At 35.5% G+C, this 24937-nt stretch overlaps 1 pseudogene; it reads right to left on the bottom strand.

Moving 5' to 3' along the window:
* Positions 1-1456: 1456 nt before the first annotated feature.
* LOC127544779 (starch-binding domain-containing protein 1-like) overlaps positions 1457-24937 on the bottom strand; it is a 93226-nt pseudogene continuing 69745 nt past the window's right edge.

Raw genomic sequence — 24937 nt, 5'->3', positions numbered from 1 at the left:
GAACATACATATACACATATGTATGTATGAATATAATTCATTAACAAACCTTAGCCCATTTTGTATTTTGTTTAAAGAGACTTTATTTCATATAATAGCAAAGAAAAAACAGAACTTCAAGATAGCTTTTGTAAGCATCATTATTTCAATTTTACAGGTGAGAGAACTGAACTCCAAATAGGTTCTTGACTTGGGCACATACCATGTTAGACCTAAGACTAAAACCTAAACCTCTTCAGTGATATTTTCTGTAGGTGTGACATTGACTAGGGAAGACCTTTCACAGTTCCACCAGGATTTTTGGACCTTTCCATATTCGCAAACTACCCCTATAACCAGACAAAAAGAGAGAGGGGAGAGGAGAGAAGAAGAGAAGAGAGAAAAAGAGAGGAGAGGAGAAGAGAGGAGAAGAGAAGAGAAAAGAAGAGAGGAGAGAAGAGGAGAAGAGAGTGGAGGAGAGAAGAAGAAAGGAGAGGAGAGCAGAACAGAGGAAAGAAGAGGAAAGCAGAGCAGAGGAGAGGAAAAGAGAGAAGAGGAGAGGAGACGAGATGTAGAAGGCTGAAACTCTGAAAAAGGTGTTCTTAAATCAGACAAGAGAGCACTTAAGGCTAATTACCTATTAGATGTGAGATAATGGCTCTATAAGCATATACTTAGATGATGGCTCTCCTCATGATTGGGGCTTGCTGAATGCTTAGTGGTGAGGTAATTGTATACAAGGTTTGGAGGACTGAGGGAGAGAAGTCAGGGTCACTTGGCTGCAGGACTAGGAGGAGAGAAGCTGGAGACTCCAGATTCCAGAATCCAGGATACATCTTTGGCAACAAGCCTTGTAGCAGCTTGACTGCCTCCTTTAATTTTCCCCCTAAAAACGAAGAATGTTGATTTATCCTAACTCTGGCTGATCCTGAAGCCAGGGAGCTAGCCCGTACTTAATAAGGACAGGAAAGGAAAGGAGAGGAGAGAAGAGAAGAGGAGAAAAGAGGAGAGGAGAGGAGAGGAGAGGAGAGGAGAGGAGAGGAGAGGAGAGGAGAAGAGAGCAGAGGAGAGGACAGGAGAGCAAAGGAGAGCAGAGGAGAGGACAGGAGAGGAGAGGAGAGCAGAGGAGAGGCGAGTTCTATAAAATAATTTTTTGGTATTTTGGTTGGTATGACACTGAATGAATAAATTAATTTAGGTAGACTGAATCTACTTTTTAAGGATTTCCTTTCTTCAGTAAATTTTTATACATCTGTTTCCATGTGGTCAATTCTGCTTTTTAAGGAATTCTCTTCAATAGATTCAATGAACTCTGATGTGCTGTGTTCCTCTTTGCCCTGGTACTGAGACCAGAACTACAACCCAGCTCCATGTATTAATAGTGCAACAGAGTTTTATACTTAGGACCAGAAAAGGAATGCATATAATCTCCTTTTGACTAGTTGTCAGACCCCCTTATTATACATAGACTGAGAAACTAAGATTCCATTACTGCCATTTCTGGAGCTCCCAAGATCTGCTGCTGTATTGGTGAGCTGACATTATCTTCATTAAACTGTATTGCATTCTCACACTGGTCGTACAGACCTTTTCTGCCAACCTCCGAAGTTGTTTTGAGATGAAAAATTATTTCACCTTTCCTTTTGTGGGTATTGCTGCTCCATAATTCATTTTGAGGCATTAATGTGGTTTCCAGAAAAACAGGAGAGCCTAAAAGGGAGTCCCTGGGTTTGTTTGATCCATTTTTGCCTCTCCAACCTGTTTATATTGCACAATCTTTTTAATATGGTACTGGCAATTATTTACTAATATTTTATTAAAATTTGGGGGTTAAATGTTCATTTGTGATATTCTACTTAATCAGGCTTTCATTTTCTTTGTTCTGACTTTTGTTGGTTAAGATGAAGATCATATTTATTTCATAGAAAGTTTAGAAATGCCCCCCCTTTCCCCCTATTTTTACAAAAAGTTTATGAAATGTTCACTGAATGTTTTATAGAATTTAATTATAAATTATCTGCTCCTGGAGTTTATTTCTTCATCTTAAAGAATTTAGTTATGAATTGTTCTGATGCTTTTTCCCTATTATGCTATTTAATTAATTCATTTTCAATGAATTAAATTTATGAAAAAAAATGATTCCCCAATTGATAAGTGATCAAAAGATAGGAACTGGCAGTTTTCAGAGGAATAAATCAAAGCTATCAATTATATGAAAATGCTTTAAATCACTAATAATTAGAGAAATGCTAGTTAAAATAACTCTGAGGTGTCCCTTTATGCCTATCAAATTAGCTTAAATGACAGAAATGAAAAATGACAAATTCTAGAGAAGATGAGAAAAAATAGGTACATTAAGGCACTATTGGTGAAGATGTTGACTAATATAGCTATTCTAGAAGGCAGTTTGGAACTATACCTAAAAAACTATTAAACAGTGCATATCCTTTGGCCTAGTAATGCTCTTATTAGATCTATACCCTAAAAAGATCAAAGAAAGAGGAGAAAGACCTGTATTTACAAAAATATTTATGGCAGCTTTTTTAGTATGACAAATAAAAAGCAACTTAGCCAATGTCTATAATTAGAAGAATGGATGAATAAGTTATAGAACATGATGGAATAGTATTATGCTAAAAGAAATAATGAAGTTGATGGTTTCAGAAATCTGGAAAATATGAGAATTAATGCAAAGTGAAATTTGGGGGATCAGGCAAACAATTTACTCAAATAACCACGTGTGAAAGACTTGTTTTCTTTCTTTTTCTGTTTCTTTTTCAGAGCATGGCTGATATGGACATTTGGTTTTCATGACTTTTTACTTGTAATGGATTTTCAATAGCTGTTAGAAAAACTAGAGAGAGAGTGAATTTGGCACTAAAATAAAATGAAATTACAGTTAAAATTAAAAAAAGGTTTTCCCAATATTTTTCCTAACATTTATAAATGATTTAAATTTACAATATGTAAATTTTCATTTCTTCCCTTGCTTTATCTCAATTTCAGATTTTTTTTTAAATTTTTTGCCATTACTCCTTTAAGCATTCCTTTGTCCCATTTTTTTCTTATTTCTTCATATATTCTACCTTTTTTCTTATTTCCTTTTCTCCTCTCTTCCTAGTTCTGCTTATTTCTCTGTTGAATTTAATTTATTCCTATGCTAGTATTTTGTTTGTGTGTATAAGAATCTGTTTGTGTGCAATGTTCTTTTCTTTAGATAAAGTAAAAATAAAATTGCCTCTTCCCCTCACCCCCTTTTTATAATTAATATGCTCTTCATCTCAGAAGACGTTTTCTTCTTTTCTCCTTTTATCAGCTATGGATAATAATAGATAGAGTTACAGATTTGAAGTCAGAAAGACCTCAGTTCAAATTCTATTTTAGACACTTGCCTAGCAGTGGGATCCTAATCCATTCACTTTAGCTCTCTCAGCCTCATCTGAATAGTAGGGATAATTAAAACAGCACCTACTTCACAGAATCATTGTAAAGATCAAATCAGATAACATATATAAATTCTTTATAAACCTTCAAGCATTATATAAATATTGTTAGTATATCATATAAACAATTCATTCTCACCTAGACCCTTTCAACTGTGGTTGTTTCCCCACTGTTTTTGTTTCTATGTTTCTCTTGTTTCCTGTGTCCCTATTTCAGTGATCACTCACTTCTGCCTTTTCCATTTGGATGATTGTTAGATCTATTTTATTTAAAAATATTTCAAAACTGAAGGATTTATTTAGTTTTGCCAAATATGTTGTTCTGGACTTTAAGTTTATGTCCATTTTCCTTTTACAATACTCTATTCCCAAGAATGCTCTTTCTTCCCAGTTCTTCTTGAGTGATCCACCATCTCCTCAGTACTTGGGCTCTAGTTTTTTCTGGCTACTTGCAGTATACTTTTCTTTGAATGGAAAACTCCATTTTGGCTAGGATACTTCTGTAAGTTTTCATTTGGTGGCTTCTTTTAGAAAGTTACCAGTTTATACATTCTATTTTCAATTTTTCCTATGGCGAAAACAGGGCAGAACCAAGTAAATAGAAAGGGCCTACATCCCTGGCAAAATGCCCTTTCTAACACAGAAACTGAGTTGACATTTAAAAATAAGAGAAAATATTGGAAAACATGAGGGAAAATGACAAAAAAAGAATTTGACAATAGAAAGTTATTATGGCGATAGCAAAGATTAACACAAACACTATGGAGGACAGCAATCAAAACACTTATAAGAAAAGCCCCAAAGAAAGATGGGAATTGGTCTGCCACCCAGAAAGATCTCATGAAAGAGCTCAAAAAGAAGGTAAAAATTCAAATAATAGAGGGAAAAGAAAAACTTTGAAAAGAAATGAGAGTGATATAAGAAAAATGTGGAAAAGTCAACAGCTAGGAAAAAGAAAATTATTTTTTAAGTACAATTAGCCAAATGGAAAAGTAGGTATAAAAATCCACCGAAGAAAACAACTCCTTAAAAAGAAAATTAATCAAATGAAAAACAAGGTACAAAAGCTAGATGAAGAAAATAATTCCTTAAAAATTAGAATTGGATGAGTGAAAGCTCACAATTCTGTGAGACATCAAGAATCAATCAAACAATCAAAAGAATGAAAAAATGGAAGAAAATGTAGAATTCCTGAATGAAAAAATGTGACCTGGAAAACTGATTCAGGAGAGATATCAGAATCGTTGGGCTACTTGAAAGTCATAATCAAAAGGAGGAACTAGACATCATATTCAAAGAACTATTCAAAGAAAACCACCTAAATATATCCCCAAATCAGAGAAAAAAGTAGACATTGAAAGAATCCATCATTTGCTTCTTGAAATCTCTAAATGAAAACTCCAAGGAACTTTATAGCTAAATTCTAGGTCAGGGAGAAAATATATATAATAATTTTTTACAACATTATCCCTTGCACTCACTTCTATTCCAATTTTTCCCCTCCCTCCCTCCACCCCCTCCCCTAGATGGCAAGCAGTCCTATATATGTTAGATATTTTGCAGTATATCCTAGATAAAATATATGTTTGCAGAACCAAACAGTTTTGTTGCACAGGGAGAATTGGATTCAGAAGGTAAAAATAACCTGGGAAGAAAGACAAGAATGCAAAGAGTTCACATGCATTTCCCAGTGTTCTTTCTTTGGCTGTAGCTGCTTCTGTCTAAAATTTGTCAATTGAAACTGAGTTAGGTCTCTTTGTCAAAGAAATCCACTTACATCAGAATACATCCTCATACAATATCGTTGTTGAAGTGTATAATGATCTCCTGGTTCTTCTCATTTCACTCAGCATCAGTTCATGTAAGTCTCTCAAAGCCTCTCTGTATTCATCCTGCTGGTCATTTCTTACAGAACAATAATATTCCATAACATTCATATACCACAATTTACCCAGCCATTCTCCAATTGATGGGCATCCATTCAATTTCCAGTTTCTAGCCACTACAAATAGGGCTGCCACAAACATTTTGGCACATACAGGTCCCTTTCCCTTCTTTAGTATTTCTTTGGGATATAAGCCCAGAAGTAACACTGCTGGATCAAAGGGTATGCACAGTTTGATAACTTTTTGGGCATAATTCCAGATTGCTCTCCAGAATGGTTGGATTCGTTCACAACTCCACCAACAATGCATCAGTGTCCCAGTTTTCCTAAATCCCCTCCAACATTCACCATTATTTTTCCTGTCATCTTACCCAATCTGACAGGTGTGTAGTGTATCTCAGAGTTGTCTTAATTTGCATTTCTCTGAATAATAGTGATTTGGAACACTCTTTCATATGAGTGGTAATAGTTGCAATTTCATCCTCTGAAAATTGTCTGTTCATATCCTTTGACCATTTATCAATTGGAGAATGGCTTGATTTCTTATAAATTTGAGTCAGTTCTCTATATATTTTGGAAATGAGGCCTTTATCAGAACCTTTAACTGAGAAGATGTTTTCCCAGTTTGTTGCTTCCCTTCTAATCTTGTTTACATTGGTTTTGTTTGTACAAAGGCTTTTTAATTTGATATAATCAAAATTTTCTATTTTGTGATCAGTAATGGTCTCTAGTTCATCTTTGGTCACAAATTTCTTTCTCCTCCACAAGTCTGAGAGATAAACTATCCTATGTTCCTCTAATTTATTTATACTTTCATTCTTTATGCCTAGGTCATGGACCCATTTTGATCTTATCTTGGTATATGATGTTAAGTGTGGGTCCATGCCTAATTTCTGCAATATTAATTTCCAGTTATCCCAGCAGTTTTTATCAAATAATGAATTATTAACCCAAAAGTAAGGATCTTTGGGTTTGTCAAACACTAGATTGCTATAGTTGACTATTCTGTCTTGTGAACCTAACCTTTTCCACTGATCACCTAATCTATTTCTTAGCCAATAGCAAATGGTTTTGGTGACTGCTGCTTTATAATATAGTTTTAGATCAGGTACAGCTAGGCTACCTTCATTTGATTTTTTTTTTCATTAATTCCCTTGAGATTCTAGACTTTTTATTGTTCCATATGAATTTTGTTGTTATTTTTTCTAGATCATTAAAATATTTTCTTAGAAGTCTGATTGGTATAGCACTAAATAAATAGATTAGTTTAGGGAGTATTGTCATCTTTATTATATTCACTCGGCCTATCCAAGAGCACTTAATATTTTTCTAATTATTTAAGTCTGACTTTATTTGTGTGGAAAATTTTTTGTAATTTTGCTCATATAATTCCTGACTTTCCTTTGGTAGATAGATTCCCAAATATTTTATGATATCAACAGTTATTTTGAATGGAATTTCTCTTTGTATCTCTTGTGGTTGTATTTTGTTGGTGCTGTATACAAATGCTGAGGATTTATGGGGATTTATTTTGTATCCAGCTACTTTGCTAAAATTATGAATTATTTCTAATAGCTTTTTAGTAGAATCTCTGGGGTTCTCTAGGTATACCATTATATCATCTGCAAAGAGTGATAGTTTGGTTTCCTCATTGCCTACTCTAATTCCTTTAATCTCTTTCTCGACTCTTATTGCAGAGGCTAGTGTTTCTAGTACAATATTGAATAATAATGGTGATAGTGGGCAACCTTGCTTCACTCCAGATCTTATTGGGAAAGGTTCCTGTTTTTCCCCATTGCATATGATGCTTACTGATGATTTTAAATATATGCTCCTGACTATTTTAAGGAAAAGTCCATTTATTCCAATGCTCTCAAGAGTTTTTATTAGGAATGGATGTTGGAATTTATCAAATGCTTTTTCTGCATCTATTGAGATGATCATATGGTTTTTGTTTGGTTGGTTATTGATATACTCGATTATGTTAATAGTTTCCCGAATATTGAACCAGCTCTGCATTCCTGGTATAAATCCTACTTGGTCATAGTGTATTACCCTGGGGATGATTTTCTGTAATCTTTTTGCTAATATTTTATTTAAGATTTTAGCATCAATATTTATTAGGGAGATTGGTCTATAATTTTCTTTCTCTGTTTTCAACCTACCCTGGTTTAGGTATCATTACTATGTCTGTGTCATAAAAGGAGTTCGGTAGGACTCCTTCAATCCCTATTTTTTCAAATAGTTTATTTAGCATTGGAGTTAATTGTTCTTTAAATGTTTGGTAGAAATTCTCCCTGTGCAGCGGGAGAACTGTTCGGTTCTGCAAATATGTATTGTATCTAGGATATACTGAAACATATTTAACATATATAGGACTGCTTGCCATCTTGGCGGGGGGGAGGAAGGAGGGAGGGGAAAAAACGAAACATAAGTGATTGCAAGGGATAATGCTGTGTCAAAATTATCCTGGCATGGATTCTGTCAATACAAAGTTATTATTAAATAAAATTAAATTAAAAAAAATAAAAATAAATGTTTGGTAGAATTCACATGTAAATCCATCTGGTCCTGGGGATTTTTTTTTTTTTAGGAAGTTGGTTGATAGTTTGTTCTATTTCTTTTTCTGAGATGGGACTGTTTAGGATATTTACTTCTTCCTCTGTTAGTTTGGGCAAGCTATATTTTTGGAGGTATTTTTCTATTTCATTTAAATTGTCGAATTTATTGGCATAAAGTTGGGCAAAGTAACTCCTAATTATTGCCCTAATTTCCTCTTCATTAGTGGCGAGTTCTCCCTTTTCATTTTTTAAGAATAACAATTTGATTTTCCTCTTTCCTTTTTTAAATCAGATTTACTAAGGGTTTGTCTATTTTGTTGGTTTTTTCATAGAACCAACTCTTAGTTTTATTAATTAATTCAATAGTTTTTTTACTATCAATTTTATTGATCTCTCCTTTTATTTTTAGAATTTCAAGTTTAGTGTTTGACTGGGGCGTTTTAATTTGTTCCTTTTCTAGCATTTTTAGTTGCAAACCCAAATCATTGACCTTCTTTTTCTCTGTTTTATACAAATACGCCTCTAGAGATATGACATTTCCCCTTATTATCGCTTTAGCTGCATCCCATACATTTTGGTATGATGTCTCATTATTATCGTTTTCTTGGGTGAAGTTATTAATTATGTCTATGATTTGCTGTTTCACCCAATCATTCTTTAGTATGAGATTATTTAGTTTCCAATTATTTTTTGGTCTACTTTGCCCTGGCTTTTTGTTGTATGTAATTTTCATTGCATTGGGGTCTGAAAAGAATGCATTTACTATTTCTGCCTTACTGCATTTGAGGTTTTTATGTCCTAATATATGGTCAATTTTTGTATAGGTTCCATGAACTGTTGAAAAGAAAGTGTACTCCTTTCTGTCTCCATTACATTTTCTGCAGAGATCAATCATATCTTATTTTTCTAGTATTCTATTTACCTCTTTGACTTCTTTCTTATTTATTTTGTGGTTTGATTTATCTAATTCTAAGAGTGCAAGGTTGAGATCTCCCACTATTATAGTTTTACTGTCTATTTCTTCTTGCAGCTCTCTTAATTTCTCTTTTAAGAATTTAGATGCTACACCACTTGGTGCATACATGTTTAATATTGATATTGCTTCATTATCGATGCTACCCTTTAGCAAGATATAGTGCCCTTCCTTATCTCTTTTAATTAGATCAATTTTTGCTTTAGCTTGATCTGAGATCAGGATGGCTACCCCTGCTTTTTTGACTTCACCTGAAGCATAGTAGATTTTGCTCCAACCTTTTACCTTTAACCCGCATGTATCTCCCCACTTCAGGTGTGTTTCCTGTAAACAACATATTGTAGGATTCTGGCTTTTAATTCATTCTGCTAACCGCTTCCTCTTTATGGGGAAGTTTACGCCATTCACATTTATGGTTAAAATGACCAATTCTGTATTACTTGCCATCTTGTTAACCCCTGTTTATGCTTTTCTCCCTACTTTCCCCCTTATCCCCTTTCCCAATATTAAGCTTGTGAGCACCACTTGCTTCTCACAGCCCTCCCTTTTTAGTATCTCTCCCCCCCCATCTTAAAGTTCCTCCCCCATCTTACCCCTTTCCCTCCCAGTTTCTGTATTCCCTTCCGCTTAGCTCATTCCTTCCCTTTTCACTTGTCCCTTCTCACTTTTCAGTGAGGTGGGAGAAGTTTCACCATAAATTGAATATGTCTAAAATTTTTCTCTTAAAGCCAATTCTGAAGGCAGTAAGATACCCACTGTATTCATCCCCCTCCATTCTTTCTCTCAGATATAATAGGTTTCCTTTGCCTCTTCATGAGATGTAGTAGCCCACTCTACCCTTTTTCTGGTACAATGTCCTTTCCACATCTAGTTTCTAGAACAAGGTATACATGTTTTCTTAATACATCTTTCTAGCAGAAAGATAGTTCCCAAGATTAATCTTTACCTTTTTAGATTTCTCTTGAGTTCTATATTTGTAGATCAAACTTTTTGTTAAGTTCTGACTTTTTCATCAAAAATAGTTGAAATTCGCTTACTTTGTTGAATGTCCATCTTCTTCCCTGGAAAAAGATGCTCATTCTAGCTGGGTAAGTTATTTTTGGTTGCATACCGAGTTCCTTAGCCTTTCGGAATATCATATTCCTGGCTCTTCTATCCTTTAATGTGGATGCTGTTAGATCCTGGGTGATCCTTATTGTGGCTCCTCGATACTTGAATTGGGTTTTTCTAACCGCTTGCAATATTTTTTCCTTCGTCTGAGGGTTCTGGCATTTGGCCACTATATTTCTTGGTGTTTTGATTTTAAAATCCCTTTCAATAGGGGATCAATGAATTCTTTCAATGTCTATTTTACCCTCTGTTTCTATGACTTCTGGGCAGTTCTCTTTGATAATTTCCTGGAAAATAGTGTCCAGTCTCTTTTTTTATCATACTTTTCTGGGAATCCAATCATTCTCAGATTGTCTCTCCTGGATCTGTTTTCCAGGTCTGTTGTTTTCCCAAGAAGGTATTTCACATTCTTTTCCATTGTTTGATTTTTTTGGATTTCCTTGACTGATTCTTCTTGTCTCCTCGAGTCATTCAATTCCAATTGTTCAATTCTGATTTTCAATGAAGTATTTTCTTCACTCACTTTTTAAATATCTTTTTCTAATTGATCAATTGAGTTCTTTTGTTCTATGGAATTTTTTTCCATTTCGCCAATTTTGTTTTTTAGAGAGCTATTTTCTGTTTCCAGTTCACTAATCCTATTTTTCAAGGATTTATTTCTTTATCCACTCTGTCTTTAAATGAGTGGGATGACTTCTCCAGGCTCTCTTGCCAAGCCTCCCTCTCCTTTTCCCATTTTTCTTCTAGGTCTCTTGTGAGAGCCTTTTTAATTTCTTCTATGAGGTTCATCTGTGCTGAGGAACAGATGATCTCCTCATTTGGGGATTCACCTGGATACAGTCTGTTTTTAGTCTCCTCAGGGTTTAGAGTTTGCTCTCTATCTGTATAGAAGCTGTCAAGGATTAAGGTCCTTTTCAATTTTTTGCTCATTTTATCAGAGAAGAATCAAAGACAAACTAGCAAAAAGAAAAAAAGAAAAAACCCCTAAATGGAGTCTGCTTTTTTGGGGGGAGGGGCTGGGTGGTATTATCGAGCTTCCTCTACAGACTATGGGGGCAGCAGCCAGGCACTAGCAGGACTGTGCTGTGCCTGCGCTCTCAGACTCTGAGAATGTCCTGAGACACTTTGGGGGGGAGAGGATCCCGAGAGTCTCCACCTGTTTGGGGTTGTATTCTTCACCCTAATGTTTTTTACTTTCTCTGCTTGTCTGCTGACTTGCTGCCAGGGCAACGTATCCAATCCGGTAGCAAAGCTCCCCCCGCAGAGACGGCTGAGATCACACCCCCTCCCCTCCAGTCTGCTCAGCTGTGAGCTGCCTCCCATGCTCTCGCTGCCACTGCCTACCCTTAGTCTGGGCCAGATCTAAAACCGTCCCCACCCTCGAGCAAAAACAGACGTTTCCTGGCGAATTTCAAGGATGTCTTCTCTTGGTAACTATTTGTGGGGTTTTTTTTCAGTCAAGCATTAATTCAGAGGCTTGTAATGAAATGGATTCTGAGAGAAAACGTGGAGCTTACACAGCTGTGTGCCTCCTCTCCGCCATCTTGGCCGGAAGTCCTATTTTCTACTTTCTTGACCTGAAGAATTAAACTTTTGACTTACAGGAAAAATGTGGTGTTGAAATTTCAATACATTTCTCCCTTCCACTTTGGCCTTAATTAGTCCCTTTTGCAATCTAGTCATAGGAGCAGCTAGATGCTGGAGGGGAGGTGCTGGTGCTGTCACTGCCTCCCCCACTACCCCTCCTCCCTCCATCCCAGAGGGTGGAGTTGATGGAGGAGAGTCAATTAGCTGCTCCTTAGGTGGGGCTGAAGCTGCCTCAGATTCATCACACTCTTGAGCCTCATTTAAGCCTCCATGCCCTGTGGGGATATGGTCATTAATCTATCTGTTCTTTGTCTTCCTCCTTTATCTCAGGCTTCCCCATTTGGCTGTTCCTAGTTTTTTTTTTCCTTTTCTTCTAGAACTTATATGGTTTCTTAAGGCCAACTGGATTATATTGTATAAATAGAATGCCTCAATGGAAATTGAATAAGGACCATTTTCGTTGTAATATGTGGAGAGCTGTTGCCTAATTAATGTCCAATTATCTGGAGAGATTTGCTCTTCCTCTAAGAACCAAGGGGAGGTGCATTTTAATGTACCAAGAAATCTACCTGTCTGTTTCCAAGTTATAAGTAGCCCTTGATCTTCTATCAGTTTAAGCATGCTTTCTATAGCATGCTTTCTATAGCACTCCTGGGTGGGGGTGGGGGTGGGGGGATTGGGGTGGGAGATGGAGAAACTTTAGCTAGGATCTGTCCCATTTCAGCCAAAAAAGGTTACTAGTTTAGTCTTTAAGAAAATAAATTCTCTGTTTGTCTATTACAATATTCACCTAAGTTCCTGGTCACTGGAGACTTCTTCAATGAAAGTAGAGTCCTTGGTTCCCATACTTGGGCACCAAATGTGATGACCGCGTATTTAAAATCAGCCAGAGTCAGGAATTCAGGTTAAGCGAAAAATCTTCAATCTTTATTCTCAGTAGAGGTGAAGAAGGATTGTGATAGCAATATGAGCAACTGCGACAAGAAGCCAGCTAGTTGAGGGGGATCAGCGCTGAAGGGCAGTTGCGATAGCAATGCGAGCAGCTGTGACAAGATGCCAGCCAGCAGTCTCTCTTTCTGCTTTCCTCTCTGCCCCCTGCCTCCACCCACCAAAAACATCATTTCCTATACAACACATCAGGACTTGCACAAAGAGTGGGTGGGGGCCATTCTTTCTCCAAGCATATATATTAATAGAGTATGGTCTAATTACTATTTAGCCTCATGTGCTTGGGACCTCAGTGCATCAACTCAAGCCTCAGCCTATTACAAAGAAGAAGAAGAAGAAGGAGGAGGAGGAGGAGGAGGAGGAAGAAGAGGAAGAGGAGGAGGAGGAGGAGGAGGAGGAAGAAGAAGAGGAAGAGGAGGAGGAGGAGGAGGAGGAGGAAAAGAAGAAGAAGAAGAAGAAGAAGAAGAAGAAGAAGAAGAAGAAGAAGAAGAAGAAGAAGAAGAAGAAGAAGAAGAAGAAGAAGTAGTTCATTAAATAATAAAAAGAAATAATAAAACTATATGAGTGGAGAAGATCAACTGTTCCCTCTCAGAACTTGATAAATCCAACCAAAAGTAAACATGAAAGAAGTGAGGGAGATTAATAGAGTCTTAGAAAAGTTAAGTATGACAGAATTCTGAAGGAAATTGACTGGAAATAGAAAAATATATTTTTCTCTCAGCAGAACATGGCACTTACACAAAAATTGAGTATGTATTCAGACATAAAAAAACCTCAAAATCAAATCTAGAAAAGCAGAAATTATGTCACTTTCATTTCATACTACAAGAAAAATCACATTGTACAAAGATCAGTGAAAAGATAAATTGAAAATTAATTAAAACCAAAATGATCTAATCCTAAAGCATAAGTGGATAAAAAGCATAGAAAAAAACTAATAATTTCATTAAAGAAAATAAGAACAATAAGACAACATACCAAAATTTATGAGATGCAGTCTTTTGACAGTATTTAAGGGAAATTTTTTATCTCTAAATGGCTTCATGAAAAATAAAATAGAGTAATGCAAATTAATGAATAGGACATGCAACTAAACAAACAGGTAGAAAAAGAACAGACTAAAATACCCAGTTGAGCAAATCTCAAAGGTGAGATTTAGAAAATTTAAAGTAAGAAAATTGTTGAGCTAATAAATAAAACTAGGGGCTGGTTTTATGATAAACCCAATAAGACAGATAACAATTCATCAATTTGATTAAAAAAATAAAAAGAAAGCCAAATAGCAAGTATCAAAAAATGAAAAAAATAAATCACCTGCAATGAAGAAGAATTTATATCAATCATTTGGAAATGTCTTGCCCAATTATGTGCTAATAAATCTAACAATCAGAGTGAAATTGATAAATATTTACAAAAATATAATGCAGATTAGTAAATAAGGAAATAGAATCCCTAAATAGCATCATGTTGGGGGGAAGGGGAAAATTGAACAAGCCACCAATGAACTGTATAAGAAACAATCCCCAGAGCCACAAGGGTGAATTTTTCCAAAATTCCATTTTCCAAAATTTCCAATCATAAAAAATAATTTATTTTAATAGTATACAAACTATTTGGGAAAGCAAGTAAAGGAGTTTTACCAAATTTCTTTTATTACCCTTAATATTATACCTAAAACAAGAAGAGCCAAAATAGAGAAAGAAAACAATAAGCCAATTTTCCTAAGGAATATTAGTGTTTTAAAAAAAATACTAGAAAGAAAATTACATAAATATATCACTAAGATCATATGGTAAGGCAAAGTGAAATTTATACCAAGAATGCAGGGCTAGTTCAATCTTAGGAAAAGTACCAACATAATTGACCATATCAATAACAAAACAAACAAATCATATGATTATCTCAATAGATGCTGAAAAAAGCTTTTGACAAAATATAGCACTAGAACTAAAACTCAATTATAAAGCAGCAGTCTTCAAAACCATTTGGTATTGACTAAGAAGTAGAGTGGTGGATTAGTGGAATAGATTAAGTACTCAAGACACAATAGTCAATGTCTATAATAATCTACTCTTTGATAAACCCAAAGATTCTAACTTCTGGGATAAGAATTCACTACTTGATAAAAATTGCTAGGCACTAGCAACATCTCACACTTTATATCAAAATAAGATCAAAATGGGTACATGATTTGAGAGGAAAAAAAAAAAGGTGATACTACAAGCAAATTAGGAGAGCAAGAAATAGTTTATCAGAACTTATTGGTAAATAAGATCGTTGGAGAAGAGTAGAATGTATGACCAAAGAAGAACTAGAGAACATTATGAAATGCCAAACAGATCATTTTGATTACATTAAAACAAAAAAAGGTTTGCACAAACAAAATCAATGCAGCCATGATTAGAAGGAAAGAAAAAAGCTAAGAAACAAGATTTACAACCAGTGTTTCTGATAAAGGCCCCATTTTTAAAATATATTAAAAAACTTAAATAAATTTATAAGAATACAAATCATTCCCCAATTGATAAATAGTCAAGGGATATAAACAATCTTTAGATAAAGAAATTAAATCCATCTATGGTTATATGAAAAAATGCTCTAAATCACTATTGAATAGAGAAATGTAAATTAAGACTTCTCTAAGGTAACACTTCAAACCTCTCAGACTGGCTGAATTGATAGGGAAAGATAATGATAAATATTGGAAGGGATTTGGGAACACTGGAACACTAATTCATTGTGATAAAGTTGTGAAATGATCCAACCATTCTGAAGAGTAATTTGGAACTATGTTCCAAAGACTATAAAACTGTGCATACCCTTTGATCCCGCATTGCTACTACTGGGTCTGTATCTCAAGGAAATCATAAAAGAGAAGAAAAAGCCCATGTGTGCAAAAATGTTTGTAGCAGCTCTTTTTGTAACAGCAAAGAATTGGAAAATGAGGTGGTTGCCATCAGTTGGGAATGGCTGAATAAGTTATGGTATATGAAAGTGATAGAATATTATTATTCTATAAAAATGATGAACAGGCTGATTTTAGAAAAGCCTGGAAAGATTTACACAAATTGATGCTAAGTGAAGCTAGTCAAACAAGAAAAACATTACACAAAACAACAAGATTTTGTGATGATCAACTGTGATATTTTTCTGAGCAATTCTAAGGCACTTCCAATAAACTTTCAGTGGAAAAATGCCATCTGCATACAGAGAAAGAACAATGGAGACTGAATAAGAATCTAAGTACATAGTTTTCACCTTTTAATTTCCTTCTGTTTATTTTCTTTCTAGTGGTTTTTTCCCCTTTTTCCTCTAATTTTTCCCTTTCAACATGATTCATCGGGAAACATTTTTAAAATGAATGTACATGTATAACTTAAAAAATAAATAAATAATGCAAAGAACCAGTTTATCAAGCATAATTTTTGGATAGTCGGTTGTTAATCACTTACCAGCACATCCCTAATTATGAATATCAACTAATCTCATCCTATAGGCTGCTACTTTTCAAGTTATTGCAACCAAGCATTCCTTTTTCTGAAAATGAAATAACTTCCATGAGTTAATGTAGGAGAAAGATTTCTAAGCTTGAGAAGGATAAAATTTAGAGAGCTCTTCATAGAAAAAGTCAGCCATTCTGACATGCATTGGGCAGCATTTTAAACATGTACTTTTTATATCTTAAATATGAAACAACCCTAGAAGCATGAAATCTCTAACAGTTGGCTCAGTTCAATCAAGAAGAAGCATTGTAATTCTATTTTTTAAAAGCCTCTCTTGCTACATGCAAACATAGGCTCTTAGGGCCTTTTGGCTGCAGTTGGTTATTCATCAAGGATTTGAGCTTTAGCAATGAAATCCCCAAAGGCTTTGAGAATAAACATGAGCTCACTCCAGCCTACTCCCTAAATTCAAGTACAGTTCCTATTGTTCCTTCTTTTTACAAGTATTGGGTTTATTTCACAACATATGATAGGAAACCTGCTGAAACTCTTTTATGTGCTTGGCTCTGGTATTTCCCCAAAGGATTTAACTATATCAGTCAATATAAAAATAGCACAGCAACATTTATTTTTTCCTCATCTTCTTTTTCTGAATCCTTAGACAATGTTTTTATAGACCAAAATTGAAATTATGATTGACAATGGAAAGGTGAGAAATTTGAGCCCATAAGAGTAAAGGATGTTTAGGTGAAGAAAAGAGAAAATTACATAGGAGCAAGAATCTGAGAGTGACCAAAACATTTGTTCACAGTGATAGAGATTGCCAGAAATGTCTGTCAGCCAAGGCTTGCTATTACAGTGTCATCAGCGTTACAACACACATGAATAGCATAACAGATGGCTATTTGTATCAGCAAGAAACACCCTTGAATTAATAATAAGGCAGCTGCAGTGTAGTGTAAAGAACATTGACTTAGATTCAAAGAAGTCTGCATTGTATTCTAGAGGCAATAGGGAGCCACTAAAGCTTTTTGAGCAGAACACTGATATGGTCATACATAAGTCTTAGGAATACTAATTTGGCAGCTGTTTGGCAGCTGAATTAGAAAAAAGAGAGACATGAAAGCAGGCAGACCAATTAAGAAGCAAAGATTGGAAATGATGAATTCCTGAATTAGTTTAGTAGCCCCATGAATGGAGGAAGCAAAAAATATTTTGGAGCCAAAATATATAAAATTTAATAACCAATAAGATACCAGAACAAAGGAGGAAGCAGTCAAAAATGAATTGGTTGTGAATCTTGATGAAATCTAGAACCATGGGATTATAGATTTAGAGTTGAAAGAGACTTCTAGGCTAGGTACTGATCATATCCAGTTTACTGATACAATCCTAGTTCTTTATCCCATTCCCCTAAAAAAATATGTCAAGATAAATAGATCCAGAGATGGAGTATTAACTCTTTCAAACTTTTGCTTGGATACCACCAAAAGAATTTTAATTTTAATTCATTATTTTATTCCTCATTCCTACTTACCCTAATCCATTTTCCTCACTTCTTATTGCTTAATTTTAAAAATGTCCTCATTTTACTGATGCTATAGATGACAAAGCAGATTCACTTTGGTGTCATACTGGCTTTTTGGGTGAAATGATACATCTGACTCAGTGGGACTCTAGGCCTTCAATTGGAACATAAATACCCTTGCTCTATGTGAGAAACAGTGTCATCACAGATGCTACACACTGAAACTGTCCCTGCTAGCAGCTGTTACCCTCTTCCCCTTGTAAGTAGCAATAAAGTTTCTTAAAGCTATTACCATGTGGGCTGAAACACTTTTCATCTAGACACCCCCCCCCCTTGCACTACAAACTGCTGACAGTGGTGAAATATGAAGAACTGTCTGACATTTTTTTTATTAAAAAGGAGGATGTGGGGGGGGAAAGGAGTGCAAGGATGATGGGTATCTTCCTGTGAAGCTTGGCAGCCAACCTAGGAGAGTTTGATTACAAGGACATTTAGTGGCTGAGAGAGTTTGCCCCTTATTACCCTTCACCACATTTCTTCCCCAGGAGCAATAAATTAACCCAAAGGGAACCAAGGATTCTATTCCTTGGCTATTCCTAACACTGATAAACATTCTCTCTGGGGAGAAGGATAGAATGACATGTGCAGATTCAGAAAAGCAGTAGCAGGTACAAATTCAGGAAAAAAGCACAAACAGAATCTGCCCACTAACCATCAATACCACCCAGTTTCAAAGCAATAGACAATGGATAGTGTTAGTGTATAGTGAGGGAGTTTCAGCAGAAGAATTCTGGGAAATCTTTAGAATTCTACATCATTTGCTTTATTGATGAGTGCTCAACCTATTCCCATTGTAGAAGATAATGGATTGCTCTAGGGGCTTATTCACTTACCCTCTTATAACTAATAAATAACATCTTAGCAGCATCTTGGATAATAAGATTTGCTATTAAAATGGATTTGTACAGCCATCAAACTCACTAGAAACAACCCTAGAACTCATTCATTTAGAACTTACTATTTCACAAATATTGCTGGGAAAACTGAAAAACAACATGTCAAAAACTCAACATAAACCTACATTTCACATCATCCCTACTAAAATAAGAACAAAATTGGAACATAATTTAGGCATAAAGGGTGATACTATAAGCAATTAAGTGAGCAAGGGATAATTTACTTATCAGACCTTTGGAGAAAAGAGCAATTTATAGCCAAAGAGGAATTAGAAAACATTATGAAATGCAAAATTGACAACTATGATTATATTAAATTAAAATGGTTTTGCACAAACAAAACCAACACAGCCAAGATTAGAAGGGAAGCAGAAAGCTGTGGGGGGAAATCTTCATCCAAAATTTTTATAATATATAAAGAAATGAGTCAAATTTATAAGAATGCAAGTCATTCCCCAATTGACAAATGGTCAAAGGATGTGAACAATCTTCAGATGGAGAAATTAAAGCCATCTATAGTCATATAAAAATGCTTTAAGTCACTATTAATTAGAGAAGTACAATTAATGCTTCTCTATTGTACCATTTCACACCTCTCAGATTGGCTAAGATTACAGGAAAAGATAATAATAAATGTTGGAGGGAATGTGGGAAAACTAGAATACGAATGCATTGTTGGTGGAATTGTGAAATGATCAAAACATTCTGGAGAGCAATTTGGAACTATGTCCAAAGAGCTATAAAACTGTCCATACTCTTTGATCCAGCACTACCACTACTGGATCTGTATCCCAAAGAAATCATAAAAGAGAGAAAAAGACCTACTTGTATAAAAATGCTTGTAACAACTTTTTTTGTGGTAGCAAAGAATTAGAAAATGAGTAGTGGTCCATCAATTAGGGAATGGCTGAATAAGTTATAGTATATGTAAATAATAGAATATTATTGTTCTATAAAAAATGATGAACAGACTGATTTTAGAAAAGCCTGGAAAGATTTACATGAAATGATGCTGAGTGAAAAAAACAGAACCAGAAAAACGTTATATATAGCAACAAGAAGATTGTGTGATGATCAACTATAAAAGACTTGGTTTTTTTCAGTAGTTCAATGATCCAAAGCAATCCCAATAAACTTTTAAAGGAAAATGCCATCTGCATCCAGAAAATAAACTATATGCTATGTTCAGTTTTTTCTTTTTTCCATTTTTTCCTCTTATGATTTCTCTCTTTTGTTCTGAGTTTTCTCTCCCAGCAAGATTCATAAGGAAATACATAAAAAATAATAATGCACATGTATAACCAAAAAAATATTTTTACATGTAATTGTCAAAAATAGAAAAAATTAAAAGGACAGAAAGAAGGGAGGAGGAAAATGGGGTAGGAAGGAAGTATAGGAAGGAAAGAAAGTTAGGAAAGAGAAAAGGATGGAAAGAAAGAAGGTAGAAAGGAAAAAAGAAAAGGGGAAATGAGGCAAGAAAGGAGGAAGAGAAGAAAAGATAGAGAAAAGGAAAAAGGAAAGAAAGGGAGGGAGAAATGGAAGGAGAAAAAAGAAAGGAATGAAGAACAAAGGGAGAAGAGAAGGAAGGAACAAATGAAAAAAGAAGGAAAAAATGAACAAAGGAAGGAACAAGGAAAGAGACAAAAAGAAAATGGACTAGAGTTCTGAGGAGATATTGTATATGTTCCCCATCAGACAGTTAAACTGTAAACTGGCAGGAATGTGTGTGTGTGTGTGTGTGTGTATGTGTGTGTGTGTATATAACATAACATAACATAACATAATATGACATGACATGACATTGCATGATATGATATGATATAATGTAATATAATATAATATACAGATAAAACTAATTAGAACTAGATACTAATAGGAAGTGATTAAGGTGTTCTGACCCTGTTTGCACTGTTTCTGGTGACTTGTTTGGTATTCTGTTTGATTTTCAACCATGGTCATCACCTATACAATGAAGACACCTGTACAATGAAGAAAATCAGACCCATATGGCAGATTGAAAATATATGGATCTTTTCTTGTCTTTGTTGGGGGGAGGGATGTTTTCTTTGTTTTGTTGAGGGTTTTGAGGTGTTTTCTTAAATGTACTTCATTGTGGAACCTACAATACTGAACTTCTTCCAACAGCCAAGTAATAGTACCAGGAGCTAACTTCAGTTTTAGATGGATCTGGTACCTGCTTCCAAGAACTCTTGATGGATGAATCCAAAATTCCTTCCAAACCCTGACCCTCTAAATAAAAAAACATAGCCATAAACTTCATTATAATTTGCTGTGTGTTGCAATATAGCCAGCATTGCCATCTGCTTTATACAAATCCTGAATGGCAAAGCTTTCTTCTAGATGATGAAGTGATGGGACCAGGGAATGAATTGTTGACTCATTAAAACAGTTTAACTGTTATTGGTCTCTGATATGAATCAAGGCCGATACTCCTAAGACTGGAATATTAATTTTCTTTAACCTTTTGCTGGGTTCTCTACATTATTGTTCATCATTCTTATTTCTCTATTCCATATTTCTCACTATCTGTTTGGTAATTTAGGGAATACCTTCATTTATCGTCCTGGAGATAACAGAGCAGTTTCTCATTATTGTCACAGAGTCTTTTTTGTCTCAAATAAAATGTAAGTATAAACCTGACATATATTTGACTAGTTAATGGATACTCTCATTACTGTCCATTATAGGCATAAAAGTTTGCACACCAAGACTCATTCCTACTGGAAGCTGTTTTCCTATTCCCATTGTGAGTGGCAATAAAGTTTATTTGGATTATCCTTGTGTGAGCTAAATCACTTTTCCCCTGAACTCCCCTGAATTATAGTTAGTGACTTGCTTAAAACCATAAAATCAACTGAAATAGGGAAATATGAAGGAAGAATGATTTAAGGAAAATAATTAGTTCTGATTTGTGTATATTGAGTTTGAGATGCTTATAGAATATAGAATATATAAAGACATATAGGTGATTATGTAAGACTAGAGTTCAGAAGCAGTGTGAAAGTTGAATATATGGTTTGGGAATATGGGTTTATTTTTGTAGAAATGGTAATAGAACGTATAATAGCTGATGAGATCATCAAGAGAAAGCAAATGCAGAAGAGACATTGACATGAAAAAAGAACAGTAGAGAATAATCAGAGAGGTGGGACATGGGTGATAGTACAGAGAAAAGAGACAGTAAAAAGATAGAAGGAATACTAGGATAACATAAAAACTAAGCAGAGAATATTCAGGGGAAGAAAGTAATAAACTGTCATAAATGCAAAAAGATCCAATAGGATGAAAAATGAGAAAAGATCATCAGATTTATTAGGTAAGAGATTAATGGTAATTTTGGAAAGAACAATATTGGTATTGTAATGGAATTGAAAGCCAAATAGGACAGAGCTGAAAAATAGGCCAACATCCAATAAATTGAAACTAATTAGAGTAGATGGCTTTTTTCTCACAGAGTCAATAGAGATCTCTCATGTAATATCAATTTTGGAATCTCTTGTATAACTATTTCCCCAGTCTGAGTTATTCAGGAGTCATTTTTACTGATCAAATATGTGGACCCTGTTCTTTGAAAAGATCCAAAGTATCTGTTACCCTTTAATGGAAAACCTTAAGAATCCATTTTCAGGGGAACTATGAGGCTTGGGGGGTGTGGAGGGAAGGGGAGGGGACGGAGCCAAGATGGCAGAACAGGCACACACAACTCTCTAAACTCCTTAATCTGGAAGATCATGAGGAAAGGTTTGTCCTGAGGGGCCAGGAACAGACTAGCACAGGCAGCGAGAGGCTAGCATCCTGAGCAGACCAGGGGCGGGGTGATCTCTGTGGCTAGAGAAGTTATAGGGACCACTATGCTATAGGCTAACTGCTCTGCCTTGATTAGAAAGGAGTAAACTGGCAGAGAAGTTAAAGCCTAAAACAGAGGGTCCTCTAAAAAAAGCCAGAACCTAACAAGATCTGGCTGTAATCCCTCAAACCCGGAAGTGACTCAGGCAGACTTTACTGCAGCCCTGCGGCCACATCCTGCAGTTCGGGGCTTTTGCAGGGGCAGATACAAATCTGCACGGCAGGGGGGCACAGCCTGGGCAGCCTCTAATCGGCAGAGTGGGGGGCTCGGCCTGGGGCAATAGAACCCCCCCCCCCAGCTGACTGTGCTTACCAGGCAGACACTTCTAGTCCCTGCAAATCCATTCACTGCTCAATTGCTAATACCCACAGCCCCAGGGCAGGTTTTGGCTTGGGAAGTGAAACTCTCACTGCTCAGCATCTAGCCCCAGGGCAGTCATTATCTCACACTGCAGGGATTCTTTGAAGGGAACTTTCCCAGCTCCGTCCTGCAGGCCTGAGTTACTTTTGGGTGGGGAACTCTTTCCCAGAGCACTCCAGTACCTCTCTGCTTTTTGTAGCCGGTTGGCAGGACAGCTACCCGTCCATATACCTTTCACTGCTCTGCAGAGGAAGCTGGTAACCTCCTCGCTCTGAATCCAGACCTTACAGGCTTTAACAAAATGAGTAAAAAAAATCAAAAGAACAATTGATAGTTTCTATACAGAAAAAGAACAGCTTTTCAACCCTGAAGAGACTAATAGCAGACAGTCTCCAGACAATTGTTGGTCTCCAATACAAAAGGCTCTCCTAGAAGAGACTATTAAAAACCTTAAAAGAGAGCTAGAAGAGAAATAGGGAAAGGAAAGAGAAGCTATGCAAGAGAGTATAGAAAAGGCATATAACTCCCTAAAAGAAAAATTTGATAAAGTAGAAAAAGAAAACAACTTCCTGAAATGTGATTTGGAAAAGGTTAAAAAAAAAAAACCAAAAAGTGCAGGGAAACAGAATTTGCGAATTGGAAAAAGAAAATAACTCACTAAAAAAAAAAAAAATTAGTGAAATGGAAAAAAATTTCATAGAGCAAAACAACTTAATTGGACATATACAAAAAGAAGTTTAAAAAGCTAATGAAGAAAATAACTCACTAAAAATCAGAACTGAAATGACTGATTCATTAAGACATCAAGAATCAGTCAAGCAAAACCAAAAAAATGAAAGATTGGAAAAAAATGTCAAATATTTACTTGGAAAAACAACAGATCTGGAAAAGAGATCTAGGAGAGATAACCTGAGGATCATCGGACTACCAGAAAATTATTATGAAAAAAAGAGCTTAGATACTATTTTACAGGAAATCATCAAAGACAACTGCCCAGAAGTAATAGAACTGGAAGAGAAAATAGGCATTGAATGAATTCATCGAATACCTTCTGAAAAAGACCCAGAAATAAAGACTCCAAGGATATTGTGGCCAAACTTCAGAATTTTCAGACTAAAGAAAAAATTTTACAAGCAGCCAGGAAAAAACAGTTCAAATACCGAGATGCCACAATAAGGATCACACAAGATCTGGCTGCCTCAACATGAAAGGATGGAAGGGCCTGGATTCAGATATTCCAAAAGACAAAAGAACTTGGAATGCAGCCAAGAATAAACTACCCAGCTAAGCTGAGTATTTTTTTTCCACGGAAGAAGATGGATATTTAATGAAATAGAGGAATTCCATCTGTTTCTAAGGAAAAAACCAGACTTAAACAAAAAATTTGATCTCCAACAACAGGAATCAAGAGAAGTAGAAAAAGGTAAAAGGAACTCTTGAGAACTGTATTTCTGTTGTGGATATATATAAAAACCATATGTGTAATTTGATTTTACCAATATAACATAAAAAAGGGAAGTAGAAATGGAAAGGGGATAGTATCAGAAAAAGGGAAGAAGGAAGATAAAAAGAGGGAAACTACATGCGACAATGAGGCAAAGGAAACCTGTCATATATGAGGGAACTTAGAGAGGGGGAAGAACATTGTGTGAATCCTACTCTCATCAGAGTTGGCTCAAAGAGGAAACAATTGACATATTTGTTTTACAGAGATTCTTCTCTCACTTCATTAAAAAGTGGGAGAGGAAAAGGGAGAAGGAAAAAGAGTAATAAGGGAAGGGTACAAGAAAGGGAAAAGGATTCAAAGGGAGGAGGGGGGGATATTAAAGAGGGAGAGCTACGTGACGTTAGTGGGACCAATAAGTTTAATACTAGGGAAGAAGGGAAGGAGGGCAAGAAAAAGAAAAGTATAATCTGGGGATATTAGGATGGCAGGATATAGAGAATTGGTTATTTTAACTGTAAATGTGAATAGGATGAACTCTCCCATAAAGAGGAGGCAGATAGCAGACTGGAGCAAAAGTCAGAACCCTACAATCTGTTGTTTACAGGAAACACATTTAAAACAGGGAGATACATACAGAGTAAAGGTAAAAGGCTGGAGCAGAATATATTATGCTTCAGGTGAAGTCAAAAAAGCAGGGGTAGCCATCCTTATCTCAGATCAAGCAAAAGCAAAGATTGATCTAATTAAAAGAGATAAGGAAGGAAACTATATCTTGCTTAAGGGTATTATAGACAATGAAGCAATATCAGTATTAAACATATATGCACCAAGTGGTATAGCATCTAACTT

The sequence above is a fragment of the Antechinus flavipes genome, chromosome 1 (genome assembly GCF_016432865.1).
Source record: "Antechinus flavipes isolate AdamAnt ecotype Samford, QLD, Australia chromosome 1, AdamAnt_v2, whole genome shotgun sequence".
Lineage (NCBI taxonomy): Eukaryota > Metazoa > Chordata > Mammalia > Dasyuromorphia > Dasyuridae > Antechinus > Antechinus flavipes.
Note: the sequence above shows the minus strand (reverse complement) of the source record. Positions and strands in the feature narration are given on the sequence as shown.